Source organism: Sciurus carolinensis, chromosome 10 (assembly GCF_902686445.1).
Source record: "Sciurus carolinensis chromosome 10, mSciCar1.2, whole genome shotgun sequence".
Lineage (NCBI taxonomy): Eukaryota > Metazoa > Chordata > Mammalia > Rodentia > Sciuridae > Sciurus > Sciurus carolinensis.
The window spans coordinates 104478329-104498091 of record NC_062222.1 but is presented as its reverse complement, the minus strand read 5'-3'; the positions used below and the strand labels follow the sequence as shown (position 1 = coordinate 104498091).

The 19763-nt window shown below is 36.1% G+C and overlaps 1 pseudogene; it reads left to right on the top strand.

Annotated features, from left to right (window-relative positions):
* Positions 1 to 1628: 1628 nt before the first annotated feature.
* LOC124994296 (tigger transposable element-derived protein 1-like) lies at positions 1629 to 19349 on the top strand (annotated as a pseudogene).
* The last annotated feature ends 414 nt before the right edge of the window (positions 19350 to 19763 follow it).

The following is a 19763-nucleotide window of genomic DNA, read 5'->3' as shown; positions in this document are numbered from 1 at the left end:
TGATTCTTTTCTCTCACAGTTTTCAAAATCCTATCTTTATTTTGTATGTTAGGCATTTTCATTATAATGTGTCTTGGTGTGGATCTGTTGTGATTTTGTGCATGTGATGTTCTGTAAGCCTCTTGTATTTGATTTTCCATTTCAATCTTCAGGCTGGGAAATTTTCTTATTTCATTGAACAGGTTGTTCATTCCTTTAGTTTGTATCTCTATGCCTTCCTCCATCCCAATAATTCCTATATTTGGTCTTTTCATGGTGTCCCATAGTTCTTGGAGGTTCTATTCATGATTTCTTAACATCTTCTCTGTTTGGGCAACTTTATTTATTAAATAAAGATTAAATATTTTGTCTTCATTGTCTGAGATTCTGTCTTCCAAGTCTTTCTAGTCTGTTGGTGATGCTTTCCAATGAGTTTTTATTTGGTTTCTTATTTCCTTCATTTCAAGGATTTCCATTTGTTTTTTTTTTTTTTTTTTTTTTTTTTTAGAATCTCTATCTCTTTGTTGAAATGATCTTTTGCTTCTTGCAGTTGCTCTTTCAACTGCTTATTGGAGTGATCATTCATTTCCTGAATTTGCTCTCTTATCTCATCCTTTGCTTCATGAATCATTTTAATTATGTATATTCTGAACTCCTATTCTGACATTTCTTCTACCATACTGTCACTGGATTCTATTAATATAAAATCTAGGTTTGTTTGGATCATTTTCTTTCCTTGTTTTTTCATGTTGTTCATGTATCTTCCCCTCTAGCAGTGCAGATCTGGGGTATTGCAGTTTTCCCCCTATAGGCTTATAATGACACTATAGGTTTCCAAAACCTTTTCTTTAGGGGGGAGATCAATATTAACAGTGCCCAGTGCAGACAGTATGCAACCCTAGACCAAATAGCCCCTATGTAGACATTAACAATATTGTCATAATAAACAGAATGAGTTCAATTATTACCTACAGTATAACAAATAGCTTTGCAATAAGGTCTACAGTTTCTAATGGAGGACAAAGAGGTTGGGGAGGGGTGTAGGATGTAACTGTTAATGGGATAAGAAAAGAGTATATAGAAGTTCTAGATCATAGAAAGTGAAAATGTAATCAAAAGATGTTGGTTGTTAGCATGACAAAAGGGAGAAAGAGACTAAGGAAACAGGTAAACAAAAGGAAAATAGAGCAAGAAAAGTAAAGAAATAAAAACAAAAATTTTCAAAAAGGAGAAAAAAAAAAGAAAAAAATCTACACTCTAACAGTCATATAGTATTCAAACCTCCTAATCTTCTGTAGCATGATGTATGTGAGGTACCTGACAATAAGCTTCTAGTCTCTAGCAGGCATCTCAGGATGGGATTTGCCCCACCTAAAGATGGGAGCTACCACTTCCAGGATAATCCAAGATGGTCACTCTGGCTTCCAAATGTGTTGGCAAATGGGGAGCTGCAGCTTGGGGTGTGGGCGTTGTTCACTGGATGTCCTGGAAGAGGGGTGTGGTAGGTCTCGTTGATGGATCCTGGAGGCGGTGTGCAGTCAGTCTGGGGGTCCTGGAGACAGGGAGTGGTCAGTAGGGCTGAGCAGTCCTAGAGACAGGGCTCAGTCAGTCTGGTCAGGGATCCTGCAGGTCCTGGCTGTTGTCTCAAAATGGCGGCAGCCTTGTGTAACCAAGCCTACAGATACTATGACAGTGGACTTCCAGGCAACAGCAGGCAGCTGGCAATCCAATGGTGGTCTGTGGTCGGTCTGCTGGCTGCTGTTGGACAATTGGCAGGTGAACCTCGGGCGTTGGGTGATGAGTAGGTGAAAGGCAGGCGATGGACAAGCAAGAGGTGGGCAAATTGCGAATGATAGGTGCCAGTCAATGAGCAATCTGCACTCAAAAAGTAGTCCGTATGCTGGCAGATGGCAGGTGATCACAGTAGACAAATGGGGTAAACAGCAGGGGATCGATTGGCAGCAAAAACTGCCTCCCTGAGAAACAGATATCCTCTGCTTAAAACCCGAGTTATGGAGCAACAAGGAATGCAGCCCTATAGTCTGCCATCTTGGATCTTGTTTTTATGTTTTTGAAGGTAAATAGGCTGGCAATTTTCCTAGTAGTGTCCAGTAGGCAAATGTATCCATTCAAGTAGATTTTCCTTATGTTTCTTCGTTTTGTGCTTTGTCATGAATAAGAGTAAGATTGCTGTACTTTTAAAGAAAAGCACCACAGACAATTCCTCTTAGTGAGTACAGATGTGATGGTCAAATGATAATTTTTATTTAGCTTATGTTTATCCCTTAAGCATAACCAGATCCCTAATCAAACCTTGCACTCATATAGCCTCTGGTCCAACCTCAAAGCCCACAGGGGATATCCCATTTCTGAACACCCTAGAAGACATTGGTTGATGAATTCTGAAGGGAGAGATCCACAGACAACCCCATTTGTTCTTCAGTCTGTTTCTTTGGATTTCGCCTTCAGTGTTGTGTGTGCCTCTGTCGCCTTCATATACTTATGTCAAATTACTCTGAAAATGTAAATTCCCAAATTTTATCATGCATAAATAGAAAGCATGATAAAACTATAGAATTTCTGTCTAGTTCTGGAATATCAGTCCTCTGTGAAGTTTTCTTCAGGGCTGTCAAATATCATGTAAAGATCTGAATATTAAGGAGTTACTGCTGTCCTTTGGAGAACACTGTACAACCTCCATAGGTTTCTTTAATAGTGCTCTCTATCCAGATTCAGCTCTTGTCTCGTTTCAGGAACTGACAGTTGATTTCTTGGACCTGTAAAAGACTGTAAGCACAACGAGGAAAAGTGCTATAATAAGACCATTCTACAGGAATGTGTAAAAAGGTAATGATTAGTGGGTTCTGTTTAAACCTGTTTCAGGAAAAAGCATATGAATAAAACATAATTGCATAGGTTTGGGGCTGCAAATAGTTAAATAAAAGTACAACAATCAGTTCTTAATTACTGATTCTCTGGAGTTGTTTATAGATAACTCCAGCCTTGAAAGGTTGAGTCCTGAAAATTGGAGTGAAAGTTCTGACCTTACCTCCTTACTTCCTCATACCAGGCACAAATTTGGCCTGACATTTCCAAATCTCTAGTTGGCATGTGTACCCTCCAAAACCAGAAGATGGACATTGATCTTGCTTATATTGTTCAACTTCCTGTCTTTTATCAAAGATGGAGGCAACACTTAACATGAAAATTAAAATGCTGGGTATCCACTAGCCCAAAAGAAAATAAATAGAAAAGAAAAAAGAGAATAAAGATAGTCTGAAATTTAATAACATAACCTTCCAATCCATTTCTTCCAATGCTTAAGGAGAGGGAAAATTTTTAAATAAATATTTTGTGGCAGGGATATAAATTTCCTTTTCTGTCAAATTTATTTTTCTATCAAGAGTCAGAAAATAATTATTTTAGGCTTTGTAGGTCATATGCAAATACTGAATTCTGCTGTGGTAGTGCTAAGACAGTCATTAATAATATGTAAATGAATGAATGTGGCTATGTTCTGATAAAACTTTATATGATTTTATATAGTTCATACATAAATAATATATTATTCATCTTTTAAATTTTTTTAGCCCTATATATAGCTTTATTTGATGCAGAGGCAGAATGACTTCCAAACAAAATTGCTCTTGGTAGTGGAGGTCTGATAAGTGGGCAATGCTTTGAGTTTATTGAAGGCATGCCTTGCTTTCTTGCAGTACAGAATAAGCTGATAAAGTCCTTAGATACCTGCATGTGGAATCTTTGTTCTCTAACTCCAACACACAGCTGCTCACTTACACTGCTCTTTGTTGAACCTAGAAAAAGCCATCCTCCCCGAGTACATGGAATAGCAAAACACACCATCTCTGGATAAAGGAGTCTCTTCACACTAATAAAAATAGAAATGTCCCTATTTCTGTGAGTGCTCTTCATGCCAGGATTGCAATATTCAACCAGTAAAGAGGCAAAATTTCATTTCTCACTTGTTCTCTGTCTTCCTACTCATGAACTCTCCTCCATTGCTCTTTTGAACAATTTGTCCAGTTTCTTTAGAGGAAAATTTATTGCTGGGACTGAAAACACATACCTGCCAAGTTTTGAGGGCTTTGGGGTAGGAGAAAGGACAAGAGGGCTCTAGTGATACATAAAATGACCTCCAAATACAGCCTGTTTCAAATAACTTAGACCTCACTGTAGGCCTCCATTGAAACTGGAGTCTCCAGCTTTCTCCATCAGACTACCTTCTCTGCTGAAGGCTATTTTTTTGTTACTCTGCTAAGTTTTATGAGTATCAGCATTCTACCTTTTAAATTTGTCAGATTTTCAATTTCCCCAGATATATCTTCATTTACTAAAAAAGAAGTTCATTTTCCCTTTCTTTTCATTCTGGAGAGATCGAGGAGGAAAATAGAAAATAAGCTCATGAGTTGGGATTACCATTTTGAGCAGTGGAATAATAGTTAAAAAAAAACCAAAGTTATTAAAATAATTGTAATAGAGGTGGTGTGTTCGCTTTTTGTTACTGTGGTCAAAATATCTGACAAGAACAACTTAGAGGAGACAATGTTTATTGGAGGCTCACAGTTTCAGAGGGTCAGTTTATGTTCAGCTGACTTTATTGCTCAGAGCCCTAGATGATGGGGGATCATCATGGTGGATGGACATGGCAGAGGACTGCTCACCTCATGGGGGCCAGAAAGCACAAGAAGCTAGGTGCAGATATAATCTAAGTGTCACAGGAAAGCAGGGAACAAGAACTCCAAACCTTGGTTCTTATGTTCAGATGAAAGAAAATTTAAGGTCAGACAACAAAAAGTCATGCAAGAGAACTTTATTATAGGTGAAAGTAAAATAAAAGCAAAGTGTGGCTTAAACAGAGAGCACTCTCAAGAGAAAGAGTGGGCTGTCTCCAAGCACAGAATGGCAAAGTAGACAACGCTATCTCCAAGTTTATTAATATTTGATGTTTACCAGGAGCACTGGGGACCACCTTCTGTACTCTTTGCCAAACAGGTATTCAAGTTCTCCTTCACATGGGGCAGTGGAGTTTTTGACCTTAGATGATCCTCTCCAGAACTGTCATAGTGGCCATCCGATTTAGGGGAGCTTCATCTACAAGTCAATCCCATGTTAATGTGAGCACTGGGTTCAAAAGCTGGTCAGAAGTTACCTTAGTGTGCCTGCACTGCTAAAGGAATCTTCTTCCCAGACAATTGGAGACATAGCTATAATTCCTAGCTTCATATCAACTTCAGTGGACTCCGTCAAGAGTCAGTCCCATTAATCCTTTTCTCTTGACGTGTTGGCCAACTAGCTCCCTTACTTCTGTTTATTTTTTACAAATTAACTTACCACTATTTGATTTCTTAAGATGGTTGAAAGAAGGACCCTAAAGTAATGTTAAAGTAATTGAACACTTTATGACCTTACCATGCATTTCACTGCTCATTGCTAGCTACTACCTAACACAAGGACATTCCCCTAGTGACCTACTTCCTCCAGCCGTGCCCCACCTGCCTATAGTTACTTACCACCCAGTTGTCTATTCAAATTATTAATTCATCAAATGGATCAATCCACTGATGAGGTTATAGCCCTCATAATTTAATAATTTTACCTCTGAACATTCCTGTGTAACACTTGCGCTTTTGGTGGGACAGTACAAATTCAAACCATAACAGGTAGGTTGGACCACTATGAGAAACATTGCCTTGGTCCATGTGGATCCTTTCTTTCTATGACCCTCTCTCACTCAGAGAATAGTGTTTAGATTCAGATGGATTCAAACTGTCACCTACACCATTTACTATTTGTGAGAAATTAGAACGCTGTTCAAAGTAATTTACATGTATTATTTTATTAAAACTCCCCAAATATTGTAGGCCATGTTCATGATCTTCCTCATTGACAAAGAAATTGAAGTCTGACATATTTAGCAAGATCACACTATATTGCGATCAATAGCTTATGCCACCATCACAATGTACAGTGACTATCTCATTGATATGCTGTATGGAATTTGAAATAAAGGAAGATAGTAGACAGTCTCAATACATGTGTTGATTTTATTTATCTATTTTTTTTTTTTTTTTACTAGCGTTAAGTTTAAAAACACTTGACACTTTATATGAAGCCTTAGCTGTTACCCTCTTCCCACTTAGCTCTTCTGCTTTTTAATTATCTGGATAAACTCTGCTTCAGATTTATTCCTTTTATAAAGACTGTTTCAACTAATGTGGCTTTTCTATTTCTTAATTCCCACAATAATGATAGTTCATAAAATGATTTAATCACACATTCAGTGATATTAGCTGTTCTCTTTAAAAATGTTTTATTTTTATTAAAATTTATTGATAGTACTCATGTATCAAATTTCTGTGCTTTTTAGAAAAAGACATGAAAGACGATGTGGTGAAGGTTAAGCATTCAAATATTTGCCAATGGAATATTTGAAGTAGAGTTCAGGAGTTTTCCAGGTTTGTGCTGTAGGTGTCAAGAGTGGAGATGGATCTGTCTCATTTGGCATCAGTTTTACATGTATCCTAATGCGAACTGAAAAAGCAGCCTGTGTATTAAAAAATGTATATATATGAATGAACATGTTTGTACTTGTATATAAGTACATATATCAACATATATTTTATGCTATATATGAAATGGCAGCTATTCCTGAGTTTATGTTGGAGTTATAACTTGATAAACTCATAAGATGAAATATTATAAGTTAAAATGCATTTAGTACTCCTAACCTACAGAGCATCCTAACTTAGCAACACAGTTCCACTATAGAGTATATCAGTTGCTTGCTTCCCTGATTGCTTGGTTGACTACAGGTGTGGCTCGTGGCATACCCAGAACATGAGAGATGATCACACTGCCTGTTCAGGAAAAGATCAAAATTTAAAGCATGATTTCTACTGATTGTCTATAACTTTTGCCTTATTCTAAAGTCAAAAAGTCAAACCATTTAAATTAGGACCATATATGTCTTATAGATAATGTATAAAAAACATATATGATATTATGTACACATATATATGTGTGCATATACATATGTATGTTTGTGTATATATATCATATATATATATATGAAATATATACACAAACATACATATCCTATTTGCAATACCAGTGTTCTGGTATTGCAGTTGTTTTAAATATAGCTGATTAAGTCTTAGATAGCAAATACTTTATACCATTAGTTAATGGCCATAACAGCGAAGGACTTGATTGTTTTTTATTTGACTAGTTAAAAGGAAAGAATGTGTATGGAGTTTTGCAGTTACAACTATTTCCCATTCATTTCCCAATTCCCTCCCCATTAATAAGTTCCAAATGCTATTTTGTGGAGTATCATGGGAAGAGAAAAACAAAGAGTTATAGTTGCTACTTTTGAACCACTTGTCTTATATTTTACCACCTGGGACAATTTTGACAATAGGCTTCATTTTCCCATGATAATCAAAGATAAAAAATAATACATAAGAAATCTTGCACAATTTAAATCTTTACTGGAACCATATAAAAGAAAGTTCAGTAAGGGACACATTACCAAACACTTGAAACTAAATTCCACCAATGAGAAAAATAATGCTGATTAATGAATTTCTTTCTATGTCTAATTTATACAAAAAGATCAAAGTCAGTTTTCCTTATTCAGCAAAACCGAATTCATCTAAATTTTCACCTTAATTAATAGGTCTCCCTAAAAGAAGCTAAAAAAGACAAGATTTAATGGTAATTAAATGCTAATTTTACACAGTTAAAATTACTGCAAATCATATGCAAATAGGAAAATATCATCAGTAAAGAATTTTCCTCTGTGAAATTCCTGGTGCCACTATCTGAATATATGCTGTGTTTTGTTAAGGGAGACCAGTCAGGCTCTGAGAAGAGAGCAGTCTGCCATTTTAGAGGCCTGGATTTCATTGTCAGGGCCAGCAGGAACCTTGGTTGATAAAAGATGGAAGTAAAACAGTAGCAGTAAGAAAAGGAGGAGGAACTAGACACAGCGTTGTCCAAAGGTTGAAAATTATTTACCTTAGCTTTAAAGACAAAAACCAAAACATCTTTTCTGGAAAAAAAGTAATGAAGCGTGGGTTCTGTACATGGGAATAAGTTAACCTTAGTTGGGACTTTCAAAGCAGTAGGCACAACTAAAGAGATTACTAAAAGTGATGTGAATTTTGCGTTTCCAGCTTTGCACAAGATCTTTACAACTTCCATGTTTATGTTGCCAATTTTAGTGATTTCATAGAAAGTTCTAGAAAAGACTTCATTTTGCCAATTTCTTACTATCTCTTTCATATTTGGGAGTGACTGTGTTCCTCTACCTAGTCAAGGCTCCTACTGGGCAAATCCTCTCACACTATTACAGATTTTTCAGGTACCCAGGGACAGCAACTTTGTCCCTTCAGATAGAAGATGGTAACCGCTACTAGTTGCTGGAGTCCCTAATGCTTCTCATCTCTCTTGGTGCCTTTAACTCTCCCCACATCTCTGAAAATAGTTTCTATATTAAATGGTCTCAATTACCACTTCTGTGTGTCCTGCAAGGATCTTGATAAAACGATTCATGTTTTTGAAGTATTAAATCACCAATTTCTCCTTGGAATTCAGGTTTTTAAAAGTAAATTTGTTGGTCCTTCATGCAGTTCACTTATTTTCCTCAGATATTCCTCCTGTCTAATCTACCCCCACCTCCCCCAACAAAGTTTACAAAGTTTTCTTGACCAAACTAGTCCTAATTTTTCTCCTGAAGTCCTTCCTATATATTCTACACTGGCATGTGGCCCATCACACTGTAATGAACCATCTACATACTTCCCAGATTTTGGTGTCCAGGAAAACTGGCATGCAGTAACACTTAGTGAACGAGTTAATATTGTGGAATCAGTCTCCTAAGAGTTGACATAATTCTGTGACTCTGATGATCTTTTATTATAATTTTTTTTTTTTTATGATTGTAGGGCATTGTGGTTATGAACTTGGTTTCTTTGTCCAGACTGTTTAGTTGTGATTCTACCAAATGGCTCTACCTTTTACCCTGGCAAGTGATCTTGAAGATACTTATCCTCAGGGCCATGCCAACTTTATCTCTACAGTGCTGATGATAATGATAGTATTTGTTTAACAGCATTAATATAATATGGGTTTAAACGAGTTAAAATAGGTGAAGTGCTTAGGACTATCTCTGGCATATAACAAAGCTGTGTAAATACTTTCTATTAAATTTGCTTTTTATTTTTAGTTCTTATATATGCCAGTTAGAAGAAAGTTAAAATATTCAACTTAGGGGCTTCGATCCCCAGCACCACAAAAAAAAAAAAAAAAATTCAACTTAGGGGAAGCAAAGAGGGTATTTCAAACCAACTGAAAATTGGATATATACACCATCAGAATTTTAATGTCTCCATTATGAATTTTAAAAACAAATAAAATTGATGATGTGTCAAAAGTTTAGTCTAATGTGAGGCTCACAGAACCAACAGAAGATCTTATCTTTGGTTGGGTAGTAATCACAAGTCACAAAGCAACAACCTTAAAATGACTTCTGTAGACATCCAAGCTCAGGTAGCATTGTGTTGCTTATTAATGAAATTGTTTTATAGGTTAGCCTTATTTCTTTTCTCTGAGTATTTGAGAGACACCCCATTTTGGATTTCTAAATACAAATGATTGCCACTAATCTACCAGGGATTTTTGAAAAAATTAAAATGGGAACATGGGCAACACTTCTGGATGCTAAATTCTTTGTAATTATTGTGTTCTGGAAACTAATTTTATCATAGAGGATATTTCTACTCTACATAACAACTGCATGATCTTGAGCTGATTACTTAACTTTCCTTTGTTCCTTTAATTGTAAAATGGGAGTAATTGCAATATCTACACCAATATAGAGGTTAAATGGGGTGATAACAAAAGATTCTTTAAAAAAGGCCTGGCACAAAATGAATGCTCAGATTGTTAGATATTATTGAACTTCACTTAAAATAAAAATTTTTTGGGATAGTTTTAGAGGGTTGTATGTGTTTTTTTCAGTAAGTGTCAGCAATTTTTATTTCAACTATATAAAAATAAAATGTTTGAATAGAAATAGAAGACTAGAAGACAACAACAAAAACAGTAACTGGTTATCTTTTTAAAATAATAAAAAAGGGAGGACTAGGGGTTTTCTTTTTTTTTTTAACTCTCATTCTGTGACTTAAAATTTTTTTTATAGGGCTGAAAATATCACTCAGTGGTAGAACACTTGCCTAGAATGCACAAAGGCTCTGGGTTCAATTCCCAATCTCATGAAAAAATTGTTTTCTATGTTGAGCAGATATTAATGTTATGATCAGGAAAGAAAAAAATCCATGTTTTCTTTAATGCTGAAAGTTTCTGTTAATATTTCTGACATTTTATAAACTATCTTTCATTGATATTATACTAATGATCTCATTCAATAATGTCTGAATCTTTTCCTCTTGTGAAGACAGTTTATGTATTTTTTTGATTTCTGAAATACTTATTTCAGAAAGATTTTTTAGAGAAATCTGGTGACCTTGTACTTGAGATAATAGGTATTTTTCTTTTTTTTTTTCATTGTCTTCGATGTAACAATTAAAATTGAAGTATCATCTGCTGAGATATCAAATTTTTTCAAAGTCTCTGAAATACTGTTTATTGGGGAAAGATTGAAAATAATTTCAGTAGACAGAATTCTCATCTTCATTTTTCCCAATTTGTAGAGGTCAACTGCTTTGTTTGCTGCTGAAAGTATCTGAAATGGATCAACTATAATTGTAAATAACAGAAGGATGACCCGAAAAGTTATCTCTGAGTTGCTGAAATTACATCTGATTTTTTTGGGGGGAGGTGGGGTAGAGGGGGGCTGGTCCTGGTTTGTCCGAGAAGAAAATCAGTTTCATACTCATAGTTGATTTGAAAAAGAAGAAGTAGCTTATCAAAAAAAATAATAAAATAATTATCTTGTTATTGAGATGTGATATGTTATAGGCAAGAATAGAAGGCTACTTATCTTCCCTTTCAAGATGACTTTCAGTATAATTTAGTTATATCCAATAGAAACAAATTCTTTCCAATGACACCTGAAGGGGTTATTTTAACTCTGAGTATTAAAATAATAAAAGTAGATTAATAGCAAAGAAATTAGTCATTTCAATGTAATGTTCAATATTTCAATGTAATTTTCCATATTTCATTGAGGCAATAAAATTTCTCCTTACAATTTACCTGACATATACACATATGCAAAGTCTAGTAGAGGGGTCTTGGATGATGTTAAAGATCCAGTTCCTTTTCTTTCATTGAACTATTTCTATATTCTCCTTTAATCTCCTGTACAGACTTCTGTACAGGAGATTTATAGATTTCATTTATAGATTTCATTGTGAGAGCTGATAAACTGTTAGTGTGAAGTTGTCAGTTCATTAGTGCTCAGATTTTAGCCTAAGCTGTGGAATTACACCAATTGTCTTTTTTAGTGCTGTTGTGATTCTGTTGTATATACCTGTTAATTTGCAAAGCTCTGGCATTTTCAGGCAAGTCCATATCCTTTAAAGTGTTGTTGCCTTTAAAATGGGACTAATAAGAGTACTAACTTATGAAGACTGAAAAATAATAATAATATTTGTAAATTTTTGAACATTCTTGACACACAAAACACCATATTAATAATAACAAAACAAAAATAAATAAGACACAGTATAGATCTTAAAACTTAGATCATTGGGAAGTGACTATTATTCAGATTTCCATTATTGTAACAAATATCTAAGATAATCAACTTATAAAGAGACCAGGCTTGTTTCAGGTTATAGTTTTAGAGGGTTCAGTCCAAGATCAGTTAGTCCCTGTGCTTCTGGACCTGGGGCATCATAATGAGGAGCACATGACGGAACAAAACTTCTTACCTCATGGTCAGAAAGTGAAAGAGACCAAGATCCTGCCATCTTTTTTAAGGACATTCCCCTAATGACCTGAAACCTGTGTAGGCTCCACCTCTTAAGAGTTCTATCACCTTCCAGTAGCGCCATGGACTAGAGACTAAGCCTTTAACACATGATTCTTTGAGGAACATTCTAGGTCTAAAATATAGCAATGTTGATGAATCTTCCAAGGTTGGGGGTAACTTTAGTTTCTTTTGGTTGTAATGAACCAAACTCATAGGACAATGTTGCAGGAAGATCTCTACTGGTTGATTGAAGGGGAATGAAAGTGATCTTACACTGTAGGAACTGTAGGAAAGTAGACTTCTAGCTACTGGCATTGCCCAAGAAAGTATTTAGGAAGTGATGTAGATGGTGCCCTAAAGGAAGTAGTCCTGGTTCTTTCGAGGCTAAAAAGTCAACACAATTTTTTTTTTTTTTTTTTTTTTTTTTTTTTTGCGGTGCTGGGGATTGAAACTTGGGCCTTGTGCTTGCAAGGCAAGCACTCTACCAACTGAGCTATGTCCCCCGCACAATTCTAAGGATTATAAGAAAGTAATAAGAAACAAAAACAAAATCCTGTGAAAAATGTTCTTGAAATGCTGCAAGAAAATGCATATTGATGTAGACTGCAGTACCATGTTCCTGAGCAAGTTATTCAACTTCACTGAGTCTCAGCGGCTTCATTTGCAAAATATGTACATTTATACTTTATATTTACATTGTAGGATTATGTGAGGATTTCATGAGAGTGGGAGTTGTTGTACTGTATTCACTATAAAAGTAATACGCACTAGCTGATAATCCCATTGTTAATAAAGACCTTGTGTTGTCATTTTATGGAACCATGGTGGCTCATTTTCTCAAATTCTTGATGTCCTAGGAAAGATGCTTCATTTTCTATTCCCCCCATTACCATTCCTTGAGGGAAAAAAAAAATTCTTTTAAAATTAAACCTGTAAAGTTAGCCTAAGGAGATGAAAGTATAAATAAATTTTGAAGAATGTCTTCAAACTTTTTTATCTTACAGCTGTAAGTCATGATGAATTTATTCAAATGTCTGAAAATTTAAATTTTTTCGTAGAGCATATTGTTCCTTAGGTTTGATTTGTTCAACATGATATAAAAGCATTTTTATTTGTCCTAAAAACAAACTTTCAATATTCTATAATTTGTTTTAAAACTTTTAGATTATTTTCGAATTCTATATCCCTTCACACTTTTATAAATTGTAGCCAATTTCTGTTGAAATGGAGAAATTATTAGATGTGATTATGGAAAAGCCATTCTTATGCAAAATTGGGTAGAAAAACATAAGACAAGGGTGTCTAAGGGAAGTGGGAAATTATTTCATCTCCTGAGAATGGTCCCTGTAAAGCATCCAGCATTTTAGGAAGCTGCACCTATTGAAACCTATTGAATGTTTATGTGCTGAGGCACTATTCTGACAGCTTCAAAGATGTAACTCATTGAATTGTCCTAAAAATCTTAAGAAGTGCATTTGTTACTATATCCATATTACACAGAAGGAATCCAAGATAGAGAAAGGTTCAGTGATGTGCCCAAGATTACATGGTAATTTGTGGAGGTGGCAAAACACAGAATACAAATTATAGTGCTATAAAAAGTGAGGTTGGTTTAAGAAGAAAATTAATTATGCCACAACTTAAAAACCGTATGAAAAAAATCATATATATATATATATATATACATATATATATATACACACTCTCTCTGTATATATATTTATATATATATATATACTCTATTTTAAATAGAAACATCTATGGAATTAGACACTATGGTCTTAATTAAAAAACCTGAAGAAACAGTCACAACTGAAATTTAATTGCCCATGGTTACAAAGCAGAAAGATTCAACATGATTATAACTGTGGAGAAGTGTAATTGGCTGCCAAATTACAGGGTGAGGGACTAAAAGTAAACCTGACCAACTCTTATCTCTCTTAGTTCAATGGTTTTCTAACTTGATTTCATCAATATCTAGATGTTAGTAGATGTTGGGAGCCCTGTGTGAACAATGGGCAATATTTGAGTCATTAAGGCAGGGAAGTCACTCTTCTGGGAACTCCTGGGTGAAATTCCCGGGTTCAACAAAGCCCAGATCATGTTGGCACCCTGACCTAGCGTACAGCTCCAAGTTCAAACACAGCTGCTGCAGATGGATATGACCTGCCAAGCATTAACAACCTGTTCATCTCCACTCTCATCCTGTCCCCCTAAAGGAGATCCCTATTGATCTCCTTTGGTCTGTACTGATAAAAATAAAGAAAGCGTGAGCTTTTTTTTTTTTTTTAATTAGATGTCAGACCCCTTTGGTCAGCTCAACCCATCATGCCACTGCTCTGAAAACATGTAATTTTTGCCTTTTTGTTCATGGCCAAACTTGCAGTTTGGGTGAGGGGTAAAGGGGGATTAGAAAAATAAAGATTCACAAACAAGATTTTGAAGATAAAGTTGGGATCGGGTGGAGCTCTGCTCTCTGATGGAGATGCAGATCTAAAGAGTTACGTCAGCAATTTTTATTTATATACATCTCATTATCAGGTTAAAGACTATGCAAGCATAATTCTGTGTATTCAGGAAAGTTACAGAAACTGGGACATCTATGTAGCTTTTCCACAGTTGCAATCCACAGTTGCAAAGTACAATGTTAGGAGCTTTGTGTAGCTCTCAAGAAAGTCCATTGTTAAAAGTTGCTGTAAAGTGGGCAGGCTCAGAAGAAGCAGAGCTGGTGAATCACTGTGGTTGTCTGGCATAAGAATTCCTCTATTCCCAGGAGTTATGTGCCTGAGATCAAGGTCAGAGCTGATAGGACTCTTGCACAGAGCCTCCTCATCCAGGGCATTGCCACAGCAGTTAAGTATCCTGTGTCCTTGCACAGAAACATTCCCAGGCACTGGGCATGCCACAGCCATGAGGCCATCAGAGATCCCCAGTCTCAGTCACTGCTTTCCCATCCTCTGTCACTGCTCTCCATAGTCTTTATTTCTTAATATACTCCTTTCATAGCTTTTATTTCCCAGCCAGCCCATCCCTCCAATGGTTACCTAATCCCTTGCCCATGTGGGATGTGAGTGGGAAGCAGACATACCTTTGCAAGCTCTCCAGTTATCTAAACCAATTTTAAAAAATTATTTTTAGTTTGATGATAATAATAACATATTTGAACAACATACCCAGATCATCTAGATAACCATGCAATGCTGGTAATTTCAGAATTCATGATTGCCATTTTCTTTATGACTTCCACAAGTATGGTATAGTCACAGTTAAATGTCATATACCAATAGAAAATAATAATTTTACAATTAATAATTAATTTACTCCATAAACAATTCAAATGTTATGTTTCATTGGCAAACCAAAACAGTTCAGCAGAAAAAATGGTGAAAGATTCGAGCCAATGCAAGTAACAATAGGGCAGGCTTTCTGGGCTTACACAGCAAATGCAAAAGTAGTTGGTACTTTACTCATCTTAGGAAGCACAGCTCCTCAGTCCTTCTCAAGGAGATAATACAACTTGCGGGGGGACAGATATTGTTCAGTAGTACAGTGCTGGCCTGGCAAATGTGAGCGCCTTGCAAATGTGAGGCCCTGGCTTTGATCCCAGCAACCAACACACACACACACACACACACATACACACACACACACACCCATCTTGCCATTTTCAGAACCACAAGATCCCATACACTAAGAAAATTGCAAATCTCAGTTTGTTTTTTTAATGAGGATAATGGTGGGAATTATCCAAAAGATTGGTTTATACCCCATATTTTTTATTTGACTCTTAAGCTTTCAGAAAAGTATTCATTTATCTCCCTAATTGTGCTTACCCTACACTTAAGCTAATGCTTATGCTGATTTCTGTCCTTAAAAATAAATGGTACCCTCCTAACTTTACCATCGCTTTTACTTCCTTCACTATTGCTGAAGTTGTTGTCTCATTGTATACTCTGATCCATTTCACATTGCTGTTTTCACAATTTATCTTTCTTTCTTAAATTTTATTCACTTAGTCGTAAAAAAAAAAAAATGAAATTATGGTATTCGCAGGTAAATGCATGGAAGTGAAATAGGCCAGACCCAGAAAGTCAAAGGTCAAATGTTTTCTCTGACATGTGGAAGCTAGTCCAAAATAAGGGGGCTTGGGGGGAGAATTGGGGGTAGGGTGGGAGAGATTCCAGCAAAATAGAAGAAAGATCTGTGAAGAAAGCTTAGGGGGAGAGAAGGGAATTAGGGGGAGGGAGAAGGGATGGAATAAGAGAAAAACAGGGGAATTAATCTGACCTAACCTTCCCATGTACATATATGAATATACTGCAGTGAATCTTACCATTGTGTGTATCCAGAAGACACAATTAAAAAAAAAACTGTAAATAAATAGCAGAAAGATCAGTAGAGTAGAAGAAAAGGAACAGGGGGAGGGAGGAAGAGGAGGATAAAGGGAAGAATTGGGGACTGAATTAGAGCAAATTATATTCCATGCATTTGTAATTACATCAAAATGAATTCTAATGTTACATATAACTAAACTGAACCAATAAATAAATGCTTGAAGCAATTTTTTAAAAGGCTTTGAAATGTGGCATTGACTTGGTCTCCTTACAGATAAAGTTCTTTCAGGCATCTATTTTGAACATAGTGAATTTTTATCTATAGTCAAGATTTTCTCGGGCAAGTAATTTTCTTCCACAATCAGTTTATTTAGAATTTCCAAAATATCTTCATTAGTCTTTACATCAGCACTTGTAATAGTGTCACCAATCACCTTCATTAGGTGATGAATAGTGATTTCTGAATAGTTTAAGTCACCCAGAGCTGGTAGTAATTCAACACCACAGTCAAGTTCAGCCTTTATTTCAACATCATGAATAACCCCTTTGCTTTGTCTGTGGTTGTCGTGGTGCTGATTGATACATGCTCTATATCTGATCTTCAGTCCAGGTCACTAGAAGTTTCTCTCTATCTGAAGTAGGCTGTCTTCGAGTTTTTGTGAAGTTTTATTGCCTTCAACAAAGCAAACACAATTGCTCCTGTCACTTTGTTTCTGTTCTTCAAGAGCAAAGCTATGGTGGAATACAGCATCCCTGACTGTCCAACAATAACCCCCACTGATTTCCCGCCTTTGTATACTTAAATAATTTTAACTTCATTTTCAGGTCAATCACCAACATGCCCTCTTACCAGCAACATTAGCAGTGGATTTGTTATGTTTAGGAGCCATGATGGACAAAGCAAGATGAGATGAACTTAAGCACAAGAGCAAACAATGTAGTCAAGAGATGTTGAAATCTGAGGTGTATGAGGCTCTTGAGAGCCATGTCTTATCTGCAGTCCATCGCTGACCAAAGCACTGCTATGTGGCACATGAATGTACTCACATGTGACCAGACTTCATTTTATTGCACTTCATTTCCCCAGCTTCTGAACTGTGGCCTTCCATAAAAACTGAAAGTTCGTGGCAATCCTGCAGGAAGCTAATCTATTGCATCATTTTCCCAGCAGCATTTGCTCACTTTCTATCTCTGGGTTGTGTTTTGGTAATTTGTACACTACTTAACTTTTTAAATATTATTGCCTGTTACAGTTATCTGAGATCTTTGATGTTATTATTGAGAAATGGCAAACTTAATCAGTGAAAGTAGCATGTGTTCTGACTGCTCTGCTGATCAGCTCTATCACTCCCTCTCCTCAGGCCTCTCTATTCCCTAAGACATAATATCAAAATTAAGCCAATTAATAACCCTATAGTGCTCATGTGAAAGGAAGAGTCACAGTCTCTCACTTGAAGCCTAAAGCTAGAAGTGACTAAGCTTAGTGAGGGAGGCATATTGAAAGCTGAGACAGGCTGAAAGCTAGGCCTCTTGGGCCAGAGTAGCTAAGTTGTGAATGCAATAGGAAAGTTACTGAAGGAAATTGAAAGTGATACTCTAGTGAACACACAGGAATGTTAAGGATGTTAATCAGCCTCACAGATGAGAAAGTTTAATTGTCTGGATAGAAGATCAAACCAGACCCAACATTCCTTAAACTGAAGACTGACTAGCAACTCTCTCCAATTCTGTGGAAGCTGAGAAAGGTAAGGAAGCTGCAGAGGAAAGGTTTGAAGCTAGAAGAGGTTGGTTCATGAGAGAGGAGAGTTCTGTCTATAAAAGAAAAGTACAAGGTGAAGCAGCAAGTGCTGATGGAGAAGCCGCAGCAAGTTATGGAGAAGATCTAGTCAAGGCAGTGGATGAAGGTGGCAGCGCTAAACTGCAGGTTTTCAATGTAATCAAAACATCCTTCCGTGGGAAGAAGACGCCATCCAGGACCTTCACAGCTGGGGAGCAGAAGTCAATGCCTGGCTTCAAAGTCTGAAACAACAGGCTGACTCTTGTATTAGGGGTACATGTAGTGGAAAAAATTAGGTTGAAAACAATGCTCATTTACCATTCTGAAAGTCCTAGAACCCTTTAGAATTATACAAAATCCACTGTCTCTGTTCTACCAATGGAATAAAGCCTAGATGACAACACATGGTTTGCTGAGTATTTAAGCCTACTGTGGAGACACACTGCTTGAAAAAAAAAATTTCTTTCAAACTCTTGCTGCATGTTGTCAGTGTATCTGGTCATCCAAGAGCTATGATGGAGATGTAGAAAAAGATTAATGCTTTCATACTTGCAAACAGAAAATCCATTCTGCAGTCCATGGGTCATGGAGTAATTTTGACATTCAAGTTTTATTATTCAAATATCTATTTCATAAGGCTTTATCTGCCAAGATAGTGATTTCTCTGATTGATTGGGAAGAAGTAAATTGACAGCCTTCTGGAAAGGATTCATTTCAGATGTTATTAAGGATATTTGTGATTAATGAAAGGAGGCCAAAATATCAATGTTAGCAGGAGTTTGGAAGAAGTTGATTCCATCCTTCATGGATGATTTTGGGAATTCAAGATTTCAGTGGAGGAAGTAACTGCAGATGGGGTAGAAACAGCAAAAGAACTAGGAATAGAAGTGATGCCTAAAATGAGAGTAAATTTCTGCAATTTATGGATGAACAAAGAAAGGGGTTTCTTGAGATGAAAACTATTCCTGGGAAAGATACTGAGAACACTGTTGAAAAGACAATAAAGTATTTAGAATGTAACCTGAATATAGGTAATAAAGCAATGGTAGGGTTTGAGAAGGTTAACTCTAATTTTGAAAGAAGTTCTATTGTGGGTAAAATGCTGTCCAAGAGTATTACTTGCTACAGAGAAGTGTGTGTTTGTGTGTGTGTAAAGAAGAGTCAAGCTGCGTGGTAAACTTCAATATTGTCTTATTATAAGAAATTGCCAGAATCACCTCAACCTTCAGCAAACACCACTCTGATCAGTGAGCACCCACCAACACTGACAAGAAATCCTGAACCAGAAAAAATATGACTCACTGAAGGCTCCATTGAGTATTAGCATTTTTAACAATGAAGTATTTTAATTATTGTTTTTAAAACACAATGCTGTTGCATTATCAATTGACTATAGTACAGTATAAATGCAACATTTGTATTATTCTGGGAAACAAAAAAAAAATTCTTGTAGCTTGATTTATCATGATATGCACTTTGTTGCAGTGGTCTTGAACCAAATCCTCCTTATGTCCTAAGTTTGCGGTACTGGATTGCACAAAAGTACTCAGATGAAGCAAATACGTTATGTGGGGAGGCTTTAAAACTAAAGATAACAAAATCTACAGTATTTTCTCAGTTTCAACTGCTTGTCTTTGAAGGTAAAGTTGTTGTTGCCTTTTCTTTTAGTGTAGGGAATTTTTTTTTTTTTTTTAAATGTGGAAGTTTTGTC